The 15250-nt window shown below is 48.2% G+C and overlaps 1 protein-coding gene across 2 annotated transcripts in view; it reads right to left on the bottom strand.

The window, feature by feature from the left end:
- KIF1C (kinesin family member 1C) overlaps nucleotides 1-15250 on the bottom strand; it is a 52048-nt gene that overhangs the window by 35781 nt on the left and 1017 nt on the right. The window contains exon 1 of one of the 2 annotated variants that reach the window (XM_035134296.2): nucleotides 13840-15207. The exons of the other annotated variant lie outside the window; for it this stretch is intronic. The gene's annotated coding sequence lies outside the window, so the exon portion shown is untranslated. Of the gene's footprint in view, nucleotides 1-13839; nucleotides 15208-15250 lie in introns of those variants that run through there. 2 annotated transcript variants of the gene reach the window in all.

The following is a 15250-nucleotide window of genomic DNA, read 5'->3' as shown; positions in this document are numbered from 1 at the left end:
TTTATTAGATGTCCATGAATTCTCATGTTGTGAGAGACTGGGTGGCAGGGGGTGGTGGGACTTTTCTCTTCTCTAAACTTCTATGTCGCCTCTTCTCCCCAAAGCAGTCAGGGACATTTGTGGTGTTTGCAAAAAACAGGCTCAACATCACATTTTCAAAAGGTCAATTAATCTAAAAATCAGGAGCAACATCTTCAAAAGGAACTGATCATGTTACTGGAGGGGGAAAGTGGCCTACGGCAAGACATCAGAGCTACTGATTTTAATCTGCCAATTGCAGTCGGAGCTTTTAAGCAGGGCAAATCCAGGGATGTTTGGGTTGGGACATTCTGCAAATTCAACACAAAGGAAGCAGAGAATTAAGTCCTGGGCGCACAAGGCTGCAGCATTTGAAGGCTCCCAGCTGCCACAACCACCATCGCAAAAAAAGGAGAAAAGAACAGAAGCAGCCCTTAAAGCTGTGAGGACACATTTGAACTTGGGCACAAATTTACAAAATTTTATGGACAGGGAGGTAGGAATGATGTTTAGCAGGATTCCCAGAGGTCAGGCAGTATTCTGCCTCAACCTCTTTCCCTCTGCTGGACCAGGACAAATACAGACTATGAGTACCGTAAATGTGAAAATTTGCATGGAATCATAGAGTTGTAGAGTAGGAGGGTACCCCCAAGGGTCATCTAGCCCAACCCCCTGCAATGCAGGAGGCACAGCTCAATAATCCACCACAGAGGGCTATGCTTAAAAACTTCCAACCCAGGAGAGGCCACCACCCTCCAAGGTAGTCTGTTCCATGATCCAACAGCTTTTTACTGTCAGAAAGTTCTTCCTGTTACTGATGCTATGCAACATACAGCTGCTAAAAATAACACAACATCTAGAGCTGTAAAAAAGAACACAGTGCTCCTCCAACAGTGAGGGGAGAACCCAGCCATCGTGGCTGGTAGCCGCTGGTAGCCCAAGGAGCTGGCTGTGATTTTAGCCTGCATGAAAGGCTTTGGCACATGCTGCCAACGCCTCAAGCTCTCAGACAATTTTGCGGCATTCTTAACAGCAGCGGTTTTCACTGTTCAAAAGCCACAAGGCAGGAATGCACCACTTAAGCAAGGCCACAGAATTTGCATAATGTAGAAAAGTAGGGTTTGAACAGATTTCAGGATCTGGGATTGGGAGGTGGGGGGAGAGAGAATGCGAGTACAGTGGTGCCTCGCTAGACGAATTTAATTCGTTCCACAGGTCTTTTCTTATAACGAAAAATTCGTCTAGCGAATCCCATAGGAATGCATTGAAATTTTTTTGAATTTTTTTTTGCCCGTAGGAACACATTAATTGAATTTCAATGCATTCCTATGGGAAACCGCGGTTCACTAGACGAATTTTTCGTAAAACGCATTCGTCTAGCAAGGAAACCTTCGCTAGAAAAAACCTTTCGTTAAGCGGAAATTTCGTTAAGCAGGGCATTCGTTAAGCGAGGCACCACTGTAAGTCTCTAGGCCCCTTATGCTTCCTCCCCACAATGAAAACCACCCCCATATCTGACTTTAAAATACAGAGGTGGACTTTTCCAATGACTCCTACAGTAGATGTTAGAAAAGGGCAGGTGTTGGGTGACACCTGAGCAGAGCTCACCATTTGCGTTCCTCCATCATCAGGCACTACAGCAAGTACAAGCCCCACCCCCCACTCCCTAGCTGACTCTTCTTCCACCCTCCCCACCCTAAAGATGAATCATGGAATCATAGAATTCTAGAGTTGGAAGAGACCCTCATCTGTGCCTACGGGGACAGCACTTATTGCTTCCACAGGTGCGCGTTATAAGCAGAAGAGGTGGTGTGGGTTCTCTTCAGGACTCAAGACGGGACCCACCCCCACCCCACTTTGATCAATTTGATAGTAAACACAAACAAACAAAAAACCTGCCTGCGGTCTTCAAAAAGATAAAACAATAAAATTATCGGCAAGTAAAATAAGCAGCGATAATAACCATAAAGACTAAGAACATATTAAAACTCGCCACCAGCTTTCTAAACAGCTGAGTAGGGTTGTCTAGAATCCTAGAGTTGGAAGAGACCACAAGGGCCATCCAGTCCAACCCCCTGCCAAGCAGGAAACACCATCAAAGCATTCTTGACATATGCCTGTCAAGCCTCTGTTTAAAGACTTCCAAAGAAGGAGGCTCCACCCCACTCCTTGTCTAGACAAAAATGTTTTCGGCAGGTGCCAAAAGGAGTACAGTGAAGGCACCTTCCTGATGCCAACAGGCAGGGAGTCCCAAAGAGTAGAGGACCCCACACTGAAATATCTAGCTCTTACATGTGGAAGGGGCATTATTATGTGGCACTTGTATATAGTGCCAGTTCTGCCGATGGAAGCGGTGGAGTGAACATCTTCTGAGGCCATCTCACAAACCATTTTTGGAAGCCTCCCCGAGCATGGGATGCTATTCCAGGAAGCCCAAAGGCCCACTGGGTGTGAATGAGCACAGCATCACTCTCACAGGTGGCCTTGGAGGGGACGGCAGCCACAGACCCCCAAAGCCAGGGAACCGGGCTCTCATGTTTAACAGCCGAACCTAGGAAGAAGAGACCTGTCAGACCAGGAAGAGAACCCAGCTAGTTTGACACCAGTGGATTACGGTGGCCAAGCTTTCCCCGTCCAGAAATGGCAGGAGCTGTTGAACCAGCTGCATTTGATTAAAGGTACTTCCAGCCCCTGAAGGTACCTGAGTCTCCAGGGACAGAAATGGATCCAGAAGCTCCCCCCCCCACAACTGCAAACCTGCTCCTTCAGTGGGAGGGCAACCCCATCCAGGGTCAGCAACTGATTTGTCGGACACGAGAGCTAGTCACCCACAGCGCCTCCATCTTGCCAGGATTCAAGATCAGCCTTTTGCAAACCTGGCTTCCTCCAAGTGTTCTGGACTACGATTCCCATTGGCTGCACTTGGATGGAGGCTGATGGGGATTGTAGTCCAAAACATCTGGGAGGGGCCCACCAGGCTGGCAAAAGACTTATCTGGATAAATACCTGGGAACTATGCTTGAAGGACTTGTTGTGAGTCTGGGCTGGGCCAGGCCTGCTGAGTCACGGCAGATAAAAACATGTACGTTTCCCAACCACCCTGCTCTCTTCTCTCTCTCACACATACATGCACACCTGTTTATAGCTGTCATTTGGGGTTAGAGGAGCACATGTTTTCCTTTCCCAATAGCAAGCTGCCAACACGCAGGCAGCGGCGAAACTGAAAGCTTGGAAAGGGTACTTTGGACTGCTCCCAGTGCCAAGCAGGAGACAGCTAGCAGTGTGGCAGGAACACATTTTCCTTGCACTCTTGTAACAACTCTAAAACTCGTGAGCATCTCATGAAGCTGAATGCTGGAAGGTTCAGCACAGAGAAAAGAAAGTCTGTCGCATGGAGCAGAGTTAAACTGTGGAACTCCCTCCTACAGGAGGCAGGGGTGGCCACCGACCTGGATGGCTTTAAAAGAGGATGGGACAAATCTGAACACCAGTTGCTGGAAACCGCAGGAGGGGAGAACGTTGCTCTTGTGCTCAGATCCTGCTTGTGGGTTTCCCATAGAGGGCAACTCTTTGGTCACTGTGAAAAGAAGATGCTGGACTAGATGGGCCAGTGGCCTGATCCAGCAGGGTCATTTTATGTTCTTATGTCTTGACCAATGAGTTTTATAGGCCCTCTTGAACACCAGAATAGGCAGCTTTACAGTTTGACTCTTTCCTGAAAAGGAAAATTGTGTCGCAAGTTGAACGTGGGATTTTGAGCTGCAAGTCAAAGCACAAGTCTGCTTATCTTCAGAGAAAGCAGAAAATATAGAGTGGGATGAAAGTAAAGCCCCCCTCCTCCCCAAACGCTGCTCTACTGAGCCCCTTTTAAAAACACAATAACACGTGTGCCTTCTCCACCCACAATGTGATCCCAAGGACATGAAAGGAAGACGGGAGGGGGGGCAGAGATAGAGGAATAAAACTACTTGCTCACATGATGGCCGATGACAGCTAAAAGGGGATTATTTTTAGCCAAGACAGCTGTTCCCTGGCAACCGAGAGCGGGAAGGGAAGAGAGATGAAACAGGCCAGGCGTGCATTTTGCACAGAGGCTCTGGCAAGAGGCTATCAAGCTCGCAACTCCTCCGCCCCGCCCAGCCAGCTTAGAAACAGAGCATGGGCACCTTGCCACCCCCCAGCCCCACCCCTTAAGAATATCAGAAGAGCCTGCAAAGGGAGCCCATCTCGTCCAGTATCCTGTTCTCACAGTGACCAGCCAGGTGCCCATTGCAGGGTGCATGCAAGCAGGATTCGAGCACAAGAGCACCCACCCAGTCTCCAGCAACTGGGATTTGGAATCATAGAATTTGTAAAGTCGGAAGGGACCACAAGGGTCATCTAGTTCAACCCCCTGTATGATTGTGTTTTGCTATGTTCATGCTACTGCTGACAACTGCTCTGGACATTGCTTGTCACAAGGATGGGAGACACTGGTTTAACTTACTTCTAGCAAATAAAAACACATTGCTTCCTCCAACAACCTTGAAGGTGTCAGCCCCCCCATCCATTTCCTCCTCTTCCCAAGGTTGATTTAAATTTATATGCATTTAAAACCCCTACCCCAATCAGAATCCTTTTGCAGTATTGTAAAACGGGAAGGGGAACGCAGGAGTCCCGTTTGCCCTACTTGCGGCACCAAGCTAAGATACCCTGCACTTAGCCAACATTTTCCTTGAAACCTCGGTTATTTTAACTGTGTTTTTCTGCTTCTGTCCCCAAAACGGCTTGCAAACATTAAAACATGCACACAAAGAATGAAAGCTGAAATGGCACTACATTCAATAAGCAGCAATCGCTAAAAGGTAATGCCAGGGCGCTGGAACAAAATAGGACATTGGAGGAGGTGAGGGAATAAATAATCACAATGGGGGAAAGAGTCTCTTGAAACAAGTGTGCCTAAAGGTGTCCTGCCCTGTGCATCTGCCTGACTGCCATGAGTGCAGAATGATCAGCAGCCAGCTTCCTCTTACATTCCTCAGGGAGAAAGCTCCTCTGTCTATGCACCCCACAGAGAAGGCCCCTGCCCTGTCTACTCAGGCCTAACCTTAGATGTTGGTGGGACAGCTGTCTGCAGCCTGTGGCATTTGCTTTTAAACAATGCTCTTTTTTTCAAAGAGGGCCGGCTGCTTACATTTTTTTTTGCAGTATCAATTTGGCCAAGACGAAAACAAGCTGAAGGGAGAATATATTTCCTTCCCCCCCCCCTTTCTTCACTCTAGACCCTCAATTTGCATTCCTCCAGCCAAAAGGGCAGCCAGCCAAAGTGCTGGCATTCCTGAAGGGTGTATATTTGTGTGTGTAAGAGAGAGCACTAACATAAGTGAATAAGCATCCTGGAATCCCAACAAAGAGATCCTTCCTGTTCTGAGAGCTCCTCCCAGCCAGATGAGCCCAGCCCAACTAGTTCATCTGGGTCCACAGGCAGGGAGTGAAGGAGAAAGGCATCAATAAAACCCACAGCTCCTGGTGCCAGTCCAGACACTTGCCACAGGACAAAAGCAACACGGGGCAGGCGGGTGAACGCCCTGCCCCAGACAGAAACCAGACAATCCACGCTTGCCTCTGTTCATGGCAGAAATATGAAGACCAGTGCTTGCAGCAGGATGTGGGTGGGGAAGGCAGGGAGGGAGGGGAGTGACCCATAAGAAGAGTCCTGCACTGGATCAGGCCAATGGGGGCAGCATCTAGCCCAGCATCGTGTTCTCACAGGGGCCAACCAGATGCCCCCAGTGGGAAACCAGCCAACAGGGTCCCAGAACAAGAGCAACTCTCCCCTCCTGGGGTTTCCAGCAACTGGCATTCAGAAGCATTGTTCTGATGTTCTTAATAGCCCACAACGACTGGTGAGCTTTGTCACAGCTTTTTGAGCAACATTCGTGGAGTTACAAATAAAACTAAATAGTGCTGGGCTGGGCCCAGATTTCCAGCGGGGCACATCAGAAAGGGAAGCCAACCTCACCCTCCAGATGTGGCTGAACTACAATTCCCATCAGCCCCAGCCAGCAACATCTGGAGGGCCAAAGGTTTTCCCATCCTGGTCTCAAACTTTCTCTCAACAAACTTGAATCATTGAATTGTAGGGCTGGGCCATCTAGTCCAACCCCCTGCAATGCAGGAAGCACAATTCAAGAATCCCTGACAGGTGGCCATCTAACCTCTGCTTAAACACTTTCAATGAAGGCAGTCCGCTGCAGCAATATTTAAATGCTCTGTAATTTATTTATTTATTTATTTATTTAAATCTCCCCTTTTGAGTAAAATGCTTCCCAGAAAGATGAGTCAGGTGGGAAAGGAGAAACAAAGAGATTGGTTGAGTTGAAGAAGAGAGTGGCCTTTGGCGGGGCTTAGATGGACGTCCCTCCAACGCCTTCCAAGCCCCTCCGCCTCCCTGTGAATTCTGACCCCTGCTTGCAGCATCCTAACTGCCTACCTGTTATTCACAACAGCCACTCTTCTGGCTGAGACCCCCACTTGCCTGAATCTTCACCCTCCACTGCACACTGCAGGGCAGGGGGAAGCTCACCTCCTCCATTTGGCTTTCCTCCTCGCCTGAAAATGTTCCCAGGCACTCTGTAGTGCAAGCCTTCCCTCCCGCCCCTGAAAAGCCTCTTCCCCTTCTTCTGCAGGACAGGCACCTTCCTCCCCGCACCCCCTCCTGATTCCACAAGCAGAGCTTAGGGTTGTATGTTTAAAGCATTTGCTGCTTCAGCTCTGTGCTCTGAGCCACAATCCTGTTACAAGCCCATCCTGGGCCCCTTCTGGCTGCAGAACCATCCTGGACAGGGAAAGGAGGAAAGTGCGGGGGGGGGGGAGATCTTTTAACAATAGCTTTGGGTTTTGTGGCATTACTTTTTAAAACAAGCGAATGTTCTCTGCACAGAGCTAGCAAACGGAGGTTTCATGCTCCAGAGCCACAGTCCGACCACAGAGAGCAGCTCCATTGTGGTCAAGAAGGGAAGAGGCAGACACACACACACACACACACACACACACACACACACACACACACATTCAAGCTCCGCTTGGCTTTGTGTTCAACCTTTCCCAAAGTCTGCCCCAGCCACATGGAAGAGTCTTGAGGAAGATTTGGGTGTGCCTGCAAAGGCATCCACCTCCCAGCACACCTGGAGTGATTCAGGGCAAAACGATCCCAGGTATCTATCTACTCACCTCCGCAAAAGGGAAGAGTGTTTGGAAATGGGAAAGGAATAAGCTTTGCTTGTGCTCCGTAGGCCTTTTTCTTTATTTTTTTTTTTTTTTTTGAATTTCATTTATTTATTAAGCATCAATCTTTGTACAACTCAACATAAACAATAAACAAATAATCTGTAAATCAATGAACATAAAAAATAATCCGTAATATCCACAAATAATAATCATAACAAAAAAAAAAAAAAAAAACAAACATACAAACAAAAACAAAAAAAAACAGGCCTTTTTCAAGAAGCCACACAAGCTCATCTGATGTGCTCTTCCGCTGCAAGATGACTTCTGCCTCTTCCTCACCACTTGGTTTTTAACTCCTGACTTCTAAGGACATGAGATGAGCCTGGTGGATCAAGCCAAAGGAGGCCCATCTAGTACAGCATCCTGTTCTCACAGGGGTCAACCAGCTGCCCCAATGGGGAACTGGCAGGCAGGACCAAGCCCCAAAGCCTTTGTCCCCTCCTACGGTTTCCAGGAACTGATACGGTATTCAGAGGCATTGCTATCTCCGACTGTGAAGGCAGAGCATAGCCATTGTGGCTAGTAGAAACCGATAGCCCATTTTTAAAAAGCCAATTGTCTTTTAAAACCATGGGGGGGGAGTTTAGCTGTCACTGCCTCCTGTGGGAGTGAGTTCCATAGTTTAACTCTGCGTGAAGAAGTACTTTCTTTGATTTCTTTAATGGCTTTCTTTTCTCCCTTGCTCGACTACCTTGTCTTTGGGGCAGGGTCCACATCACTCTTGGCTAGCACTAAATAAATTATAATGAAACTGCACCAGGGCCATATCTCCATATCTGCACCTGAAAGTACAGAGAGAGACAGACAGACAGCACACAAGAGATAGCACAAGGTTAGTTAGTTAGTTTATTGTTACGGTTCTCAACCAGCACACAGATAGCACAAGGATATCCATGTGCTTCCAGAGAGGTCCTGGGGCTTAGGCCTGCTCAGGGAAACCAAGCTTTCCGGCTACTTAGCTATGCCCCTTAGCTTCGAACCTACAAATGCAGGTCTTCCTTACTGCAGCAGGCAATCTGACTTAGATTCTCTGTTCTGGACCAGAGTGGCATTTTAGTTCACAGCACGCCTCTCAGTTGGCCTAAGTCTGTTTGCTCCTGCAGAAACAACAGCTGATCCCGACCTCAGGAAACAGCCTTCTGCTCCCACACCCATCTCTCGCTCATACAAACACACACACACACACACACAGAGAGAGAGAGAGAGAGAGCTGCAGCTATTGCTGTAAACTGGCAGTCAATTCAGCCTCTCCTGCAGCACTGGAGAAACCACCCATGCAACTCAGCAGGGAAGGCAGCGATAAGCCTTTAATTAAAGCTTCTGGACCATCAAGTCGTGTTAATTACCATAATCACAGAGCTAGTAGGAAACAAGACACACGCCCTGAATAAATAAATAAAAAGCGCAAGTGAAGCATCCATCTTTCATTCAGCCGGAAGAGGGCCGTGCAGCAGCCTGCCTGCCTCTCTCCGACACCTCTAACAAACACACATGAAATATGAGGCCAAGGGATGAACTCCAGACATCTCTAAGGCGTTCTCAAAAGTGGCCATGTGCTTGCAAGTCCAAGGATCCTGCAAATCCAAGTTGCTCATGTGGCGTCACAATCCTCTCCAAGCTGTTGGAGGGCCTGTGGGAAAAAGGGCACCTTTTTCCACCTGTGGTGGGAGTGCCCACATGTATTCCGATTCTGGATTTGTCCAGAAATGACCAAAATACTCAAATGTCCCCTTCTAACTTCACCACAGATTTGTTAAATAAATCCATGCAACGATCAGCTGAAAGGTTTGAGCTCTCAGGAACTCTTGATACGGATGCTGGCAGCCGCCCGAACCTCAATTGACCTCCCAACTTTATAATTCTGTAATTCTATGATTTGCAGCTTTTGGTTTGGCATAAGCACATGTGGAGTTTAGCATTAGCTGGGGGGTGGACTCATAAATTGTGGGTGGCCAAAGGCTTGGAGGACCCTGAAAAATTATACGCCATTTGGTGGGAATCCTACGACAAATACAGACACACAGGTCTCACTCTCCACAGGATAATGTGAAATTTGGCTTTCTTAACTGTCTTAAATGGGGCTTGTACAGAAGCAAGGCGCCTTCAGAGTGCAGTAAGGAAGCAAAGGCACCACTTCCCCAGCCGCCCAGAAGTTATACTGAGTTACTGGGTAAGCATAACAAATATCCTTGTTGCACCTGGAGTAGTATTCTGGCAAATGTTTTTGTTGACTAGAGCACACTCCAGATGCATGAAGCATTATCCTCAATTAGCAGATAATTTAACTATTAGAAGGGAGTACTGGGCACTGCCCAGGAATTTTAGAAACCAAAAAAAATGTTAGTTACAGGTAGGTAGCCGTGTTGGTCTGACGTAGTCAAAACAAAATTTAAAAAATCCTTCCAGTAGCAGCTTAGAGACCAACTAAGTTTGTCATAGGTATGAGCTTTCGTGTGCATGCACACTTCTTCAGATACTGAAACAGGGTCTGGGGACTTCTGTTTCAGTGTATCAAAAAAATGTTATTTTTCAAAACAGATAATGTAATTTGTGAGTTTGCAACGGTCACGCCAAAAATTGAGAGATGCCACCTTGATTCAAAATGGTGCTGACGTTGGGAACCCTCACTCCAAGTTTGGTGACAATATCTCAAGAGATCGTCAACTGCATAGAGAACAAACTGACAATCCATTTTCCAAAGTATATACTGGTAGTAAAGTAAAGGTAAAGGGACCCCTGACCATTAGGTCCAGTCGTGACTGATTCTGAGGTTGCGGCGCTCATCTCGCATTATTGGCCGAGGGAGCTGGCGTACAGCTTCCAGGTCATGTGGCCAGCATGACTAAGCCACTTCTGGCGAACCAAAGCAGCACACGGAAACCGTTTACCTTTCTGCCGGAGCGGTACCTATTTATCTGCTTGCACTTTGATGTGCTTTCGAACTGCTAGGTTGGCAGGAGAAAGTATATAGTAGATCTTACCTAATCTCTCCCTCTCTCCCTCTCTCACACATGTGTGTGCATGGGGGGGTTGAGTTGTAAATAGTGGAAGCAAATGGCTATCAAATGCCAAAAGTTCCGTCTGCACCCACCCTACTACGCAAAGTTCAAAATGCATACACATCAAATGTGTTGGCCATTCGCAATAGCCGCTTAACACAAATCACCCAACCTTTACAATGCTAAGTCAACATCTGTAACAGGAAACAAAACTGATATCTTGATTCAGGTCTAGACAAACAGAATCAAACTCCCTGACAAGCACCAATTTCACACTGGAGTCTCCCTTCTCAGTTTGTGGCAGATGTTACATCTATGATTCTGCATCACTTTACTAGGGAGAAAGCCTCTTACTATCTCAGGACTGCCAGGAAGTCTGCCTCAGAATGATCCCAGTACAGTATTCGTTATACCAGACCAACAGCTGTGTTGGTCTGGTATAGTCGAAACAAAATTTTAAAAAATCCTTCCAGTAGCACCTTAGAGACCAACTAAGTTTGTCACTGGTATGAGCTTTCGTGTGCATGTACACTTCTTCAGATACCATCTTACGGTAGTTGGTCTCTAAGGTGCTACTGGAAGGAATTTTTTTTATTTTGTTCCCAGTACAGTATGTTCATCAAGCTTCAGGTAACTGCCAAAAGAAAGCAACCGTGTTAGGCCAAAGGGATAAGAACATCAGAAGATGTGAGGCAGGTTGGGCTGAGAGGCTGTGACTGGCCTCCAAGGTCATGCAGGGAGCTTTATGAACAAGTAGGGATTTGAACCCTGGTATCTCTCTTAGTCCGACACTCTAATCACATCACCATCTCTGGCTCAGGTTGATGGAGCAGAAAGGGAAAGATGAAGACGGAGAGGGTGAGGCGAAGAGCAAGATGGAGATCCCTTCCTTGTCGAGCTGAAAGATTTTAGGGCCGGGGCTTCAAAGTGCCACAAACCTTCTAAGGCGGTAGGATTGACAGGCTGTGGAATGACAGGGTTGACTCAGCTGAGAAGGAGCCAGTCAGAACACCAGGGCAGCTGTTGTGTCTGCCATGTGCGCACATCAAATGGCACTCCCAGTATTTATGCAGAGAGCAAAGAACCGACATCCAGAAAGGCATCCAGAAAGAAGAGTTCGCTTCTCCTTGGCAGGACTGTGAGTGCAAGTCTAACAGTAGGCAATGTCTACTCCCAGGCAACCACTGTCTTCCTAGGGCCTGCTTGGGATGCTGTGAAGGAGCCACATCTGGACAAGGGATGACACGGCTGGATTTCCCCCACCCCATCAAAACTAGACAAATCAGCCATTCACAGAACCTTCCCCATTCCTGGACAGAAGCAGGGAAACTGAGGCCTGGGGAGAAGGGCTCTAGACCAGCCATTCTCAAAGCGGGTGGTGGGGTTACCTAGGGGCAAGAGGGGGGCAGGGGGGCACTGGAGGTGTCAAAGACTACATGGAGGAGGAGAGGACTATCAATGGCTACTAACCAGGATGGCTATGTTCTGAAGAAGGGCAGCTCACCCATAAGGCAAGGTGCCTTAGAGTCCTACCAGACCTTCTTCACAAAGCAAGCTGGGGGGCGGAATCACTTTCCTCCACACCCCCTCAGCAGCCAAGACAGCAGGACGGCCACCACCTTGAAGAGCACCCTCCCCCACCAACTGCAACCTAGCATTATAGGAAGACACCATAGGGAGACACACAGCAGACCTAATTGCAACTGGTGAAATAGATCCTTGACTTGCAGAACTGACCACAGAAATGGAGGGGGGCGAGGAAAGAGAAGGAGAGAGGGAGAGAAAGAAAGAGAAGGTGGGTTTGTTTTTCTGCACTGTCCATGCATTCACAGGGAAGGCAATGTGCAGCGCATGATGAAGCAGGCAAGTTCCCATGCCAAGCTAGCTGAGCAAAGCTTTTTGCCGGGGCATTGCAGCTCTCCCTCTACCCAGAGGCTTTCTGGCAAAGCAGGGGATATTTGATCAGCTGCCTGGACCTCAAAGAGCAGTCATGAGAGACAGGATCAGGAGGGCTTTTGCTTAAACAGGCCAAGGCAGATGGGAACAGCTTGGACAGATAAAAACACGCACACACATACAAGAGGCAATGATCACACACACACACACACACACACACCAAGGCAATTGGGGAAACCTGTTAGTAAAGCAGCACAAGAAGTTCAAGGTAGCCGTGTTGGAAAAGGAAAAACTCCAAAATCCATGTTTGGTAACCAATTTGGGCAACAGGTGGGGGAGAGAGCAGAGGCTTTCCAAGACGTTTGGGTGTAAAACTCAGCAGCCTCAGCCACAGAAGGCAACTCCAAGGTACCCACAAGCACTGAAGGAACTGCCACAGCAAGAGAGATAGGTGCTGCCACCCATACCGGGGACAGAGTCGCACAGGGTCCAAGTCAAAGGTCATCTGGTCCAGCCTCGAGCCCAAGGGGACCAGCCTCCTCCCTTGCCACTCCACCCAAGCGACCCAGACATCAGTGGGTGCTGAGAATAAAAGTGGGTGCCCTGCGAGAGCTGCTTCCAAGGCAAGCAGCCTGAGCAACTCAAGGAAGTGAGCCAAGCCACACAATGTAGGGAGAGAAGCAAAGGGACGGCAGCTCAGGATCACTATCCATAAAGAAATTCAAAGAAGGGGCTATTGCACACAACCTAGCATGGAAACGCAGGCATATATAGGAAGCCGCCTTAAGCAGAGTCAGAGCAGCAGTTCGTCTCGCTCAGTACTGACTGGCAGCAACTGCACTCCAAGGTTTCTGGAAAGAGAGGGGGGGGTTCTCTCCTAGCCCTATCCAGAGATTCCATCAGAACCTGGGACCTTCTGCATGCAAAGTGGATGCTCTACCATTGAATCATGGCCCTTTCCCTGTCCTTGGTCACTGCAGGCCCTAACATCCCATGGAAAGGGGAGGGCAAGAACTAAGGTCATGTAGGACAGTGGGGAACCCTCCTCAATTCCCAAAATGCCACAAATGCAGCATCAGAGATTCTTCTCACTGGTAGAGAGTAAGCTAAATGGCCTTTCCTGGAAACTGAGAACATACCGTAATTTAGAACAAAGTCAATTTCCCTAGAACTTAGCAGTCACATTTTCCCCCCCCCTCACCTCTCTCCCAAATATTCATAGAATCATATGATCACAGAGTTGGAAGGAACCCTAAGCACAACAGCTGTCCCTGGGTGGGCTCGAACCACCAACCTTCTGTTTAACAGCCAGGCGCACTGACCCATTGCGCCACCTGAGGGATTAGACAGCACCAAGCCTGGACAGCTTCTGAACTGTTTAAACTGCAGCAGGATTCAAGGTCAGGTGGAAGGGCCCTCTCTGAACAGAGAGCATGGAAACCTATCCACCCCTTTAAAAAAATAAAAAATGACATTTTGTGCGGATATTAGGAGAACATCCAAGCTTTTAAGAACATGCCATGGACAAAGGGGGGGGGGAAGCACTGCCGCTATCCAAGTCCACAAATACAACACAGGTTTTTCTTTGCTCAATGTAAAGCCAAACACTTTCCACAGCACCAGGGCACAACCCACCAAGCACTGCTGCCTCCATTACCTTGTTAACAACAGATGAATATTTGGGAAGCATTTACAATCAGCCACAGGAATGGTTTCAAGCCGCAGCATGCTCCACGGATACCAGAAAAGTAGCCGGACCGCTATACGAAGGGGACTCAAAGAAGTCTGTATACGTCCACCTCAGCTGACCCAAATAAGCGGTGTTATTTTACCCATCTTGTGTTCCCAGGAGGAAAATGCAACAGTGTGCCCCTCGATAGGACCCAGAGACAGGGCAACTTTGCATTCTCCCTCTTCCCCAACGCACCCCCGGATCGGGAATGTTTCTGTGTATTCGGAACATACACGAAGGACCGGTCATTCTCCTAAAAATAACTCCTGACAACAAGGGGCGCGTATCTTATGCTCCCAATCTCCACCTCCCAACTTCTTGGTTGCTCGGGGATGACCTGGAACCAATGATTAAACCCTGCCACCAACACCCAGCATTGCCTCCACCAACATCAGGAGACTCCAGAGCGTCACACCCCTGTGGATTTAAGAAGGGAGGGAGAAGTCAACATGTTGGTATCCTTTCTGCTCCTGGAACACAGGTTCCTTCACTTGCCTGAGGGCAGGGTCAAGGACCAGAAAAAAAATTCCCAGTGACATTTTAAACTCCCTAATTCATACATCCTACAGTCTTCCCACCCCAAACAGGCACGGCCTCCAAACCCACAGAACATCTCCAGCCTACGTCAGATTAAGCTCCTTGATGTTTTCAAATCTCATTGAAAAACCGGAACAGCAAGCAGGCATTGAATGTCCTCCTCCTCCTCGTGTTTGAGGGCGGTTCTGGGAATGACCAGCACACTGGAGTGGCATTAGCACCCTATTCCGTCACAAACTTCACGGGGCCTCTGCGAGTGGGTAGAAGGATTATTAGAACCAACAGGCCAAATGGGCCATCAAACCCACCACCCGAAAAACAAGACAGGAATGCTTCCTTGCCTCCATCAACCCCCACATACAAAATTAACATAGAGCCAACACTGAAGAGCATCTAACAAAACAGGCTCTACTACTCAATGGAAGCTTTCTCTGATGCAATGAACCTGTGATGTTTCTCAGGTGCCACAACAAGCAGAGAGAACAGCTAACAGACAACTTAAGCAAGTGAGACAAGCCGTAAATGGGAAGAAGCATTACTGGGGTGCTACTGCTAGCTATGGTCGCTATGGTCCATGGGGTCACGAAGAGTCGGACACGACTAAACGACTAAACAACAACAACACTGCTAGCTAGCTTAACCTGGGTCTGGTTGTAGCACTCTGTTTGCTAAAGGAAGAACTTTTCCTAGCCTCCCATTGTAAATGGGTTTGGGTAAAAGTTCCAGGGATTGCGGGGACCCCCACCTAACCCCACTGGGCCCCACAATAAGAACCCCCCCAATGGATTCAAAAGACAGT

This window comes from Zootoca vivipara, chromosome 13, assembly GCF_963506605.1.
Source record: "Zootoca vivipara chromosome 13, rZooViv1.1, whole genome shotgun sequence".
Taxonomy (NCBI): Eukaryota; Metazoa; Chordata; class Lepidosauria; order Squamata; family Lacertidae; genus Zootoca; species Zootoca vivipara.
The sequence above is the reverse complement of the archived record's forward strand: the minus strand, read 5'-3'. Positions and strand labels throughout refer to the sequence as shown.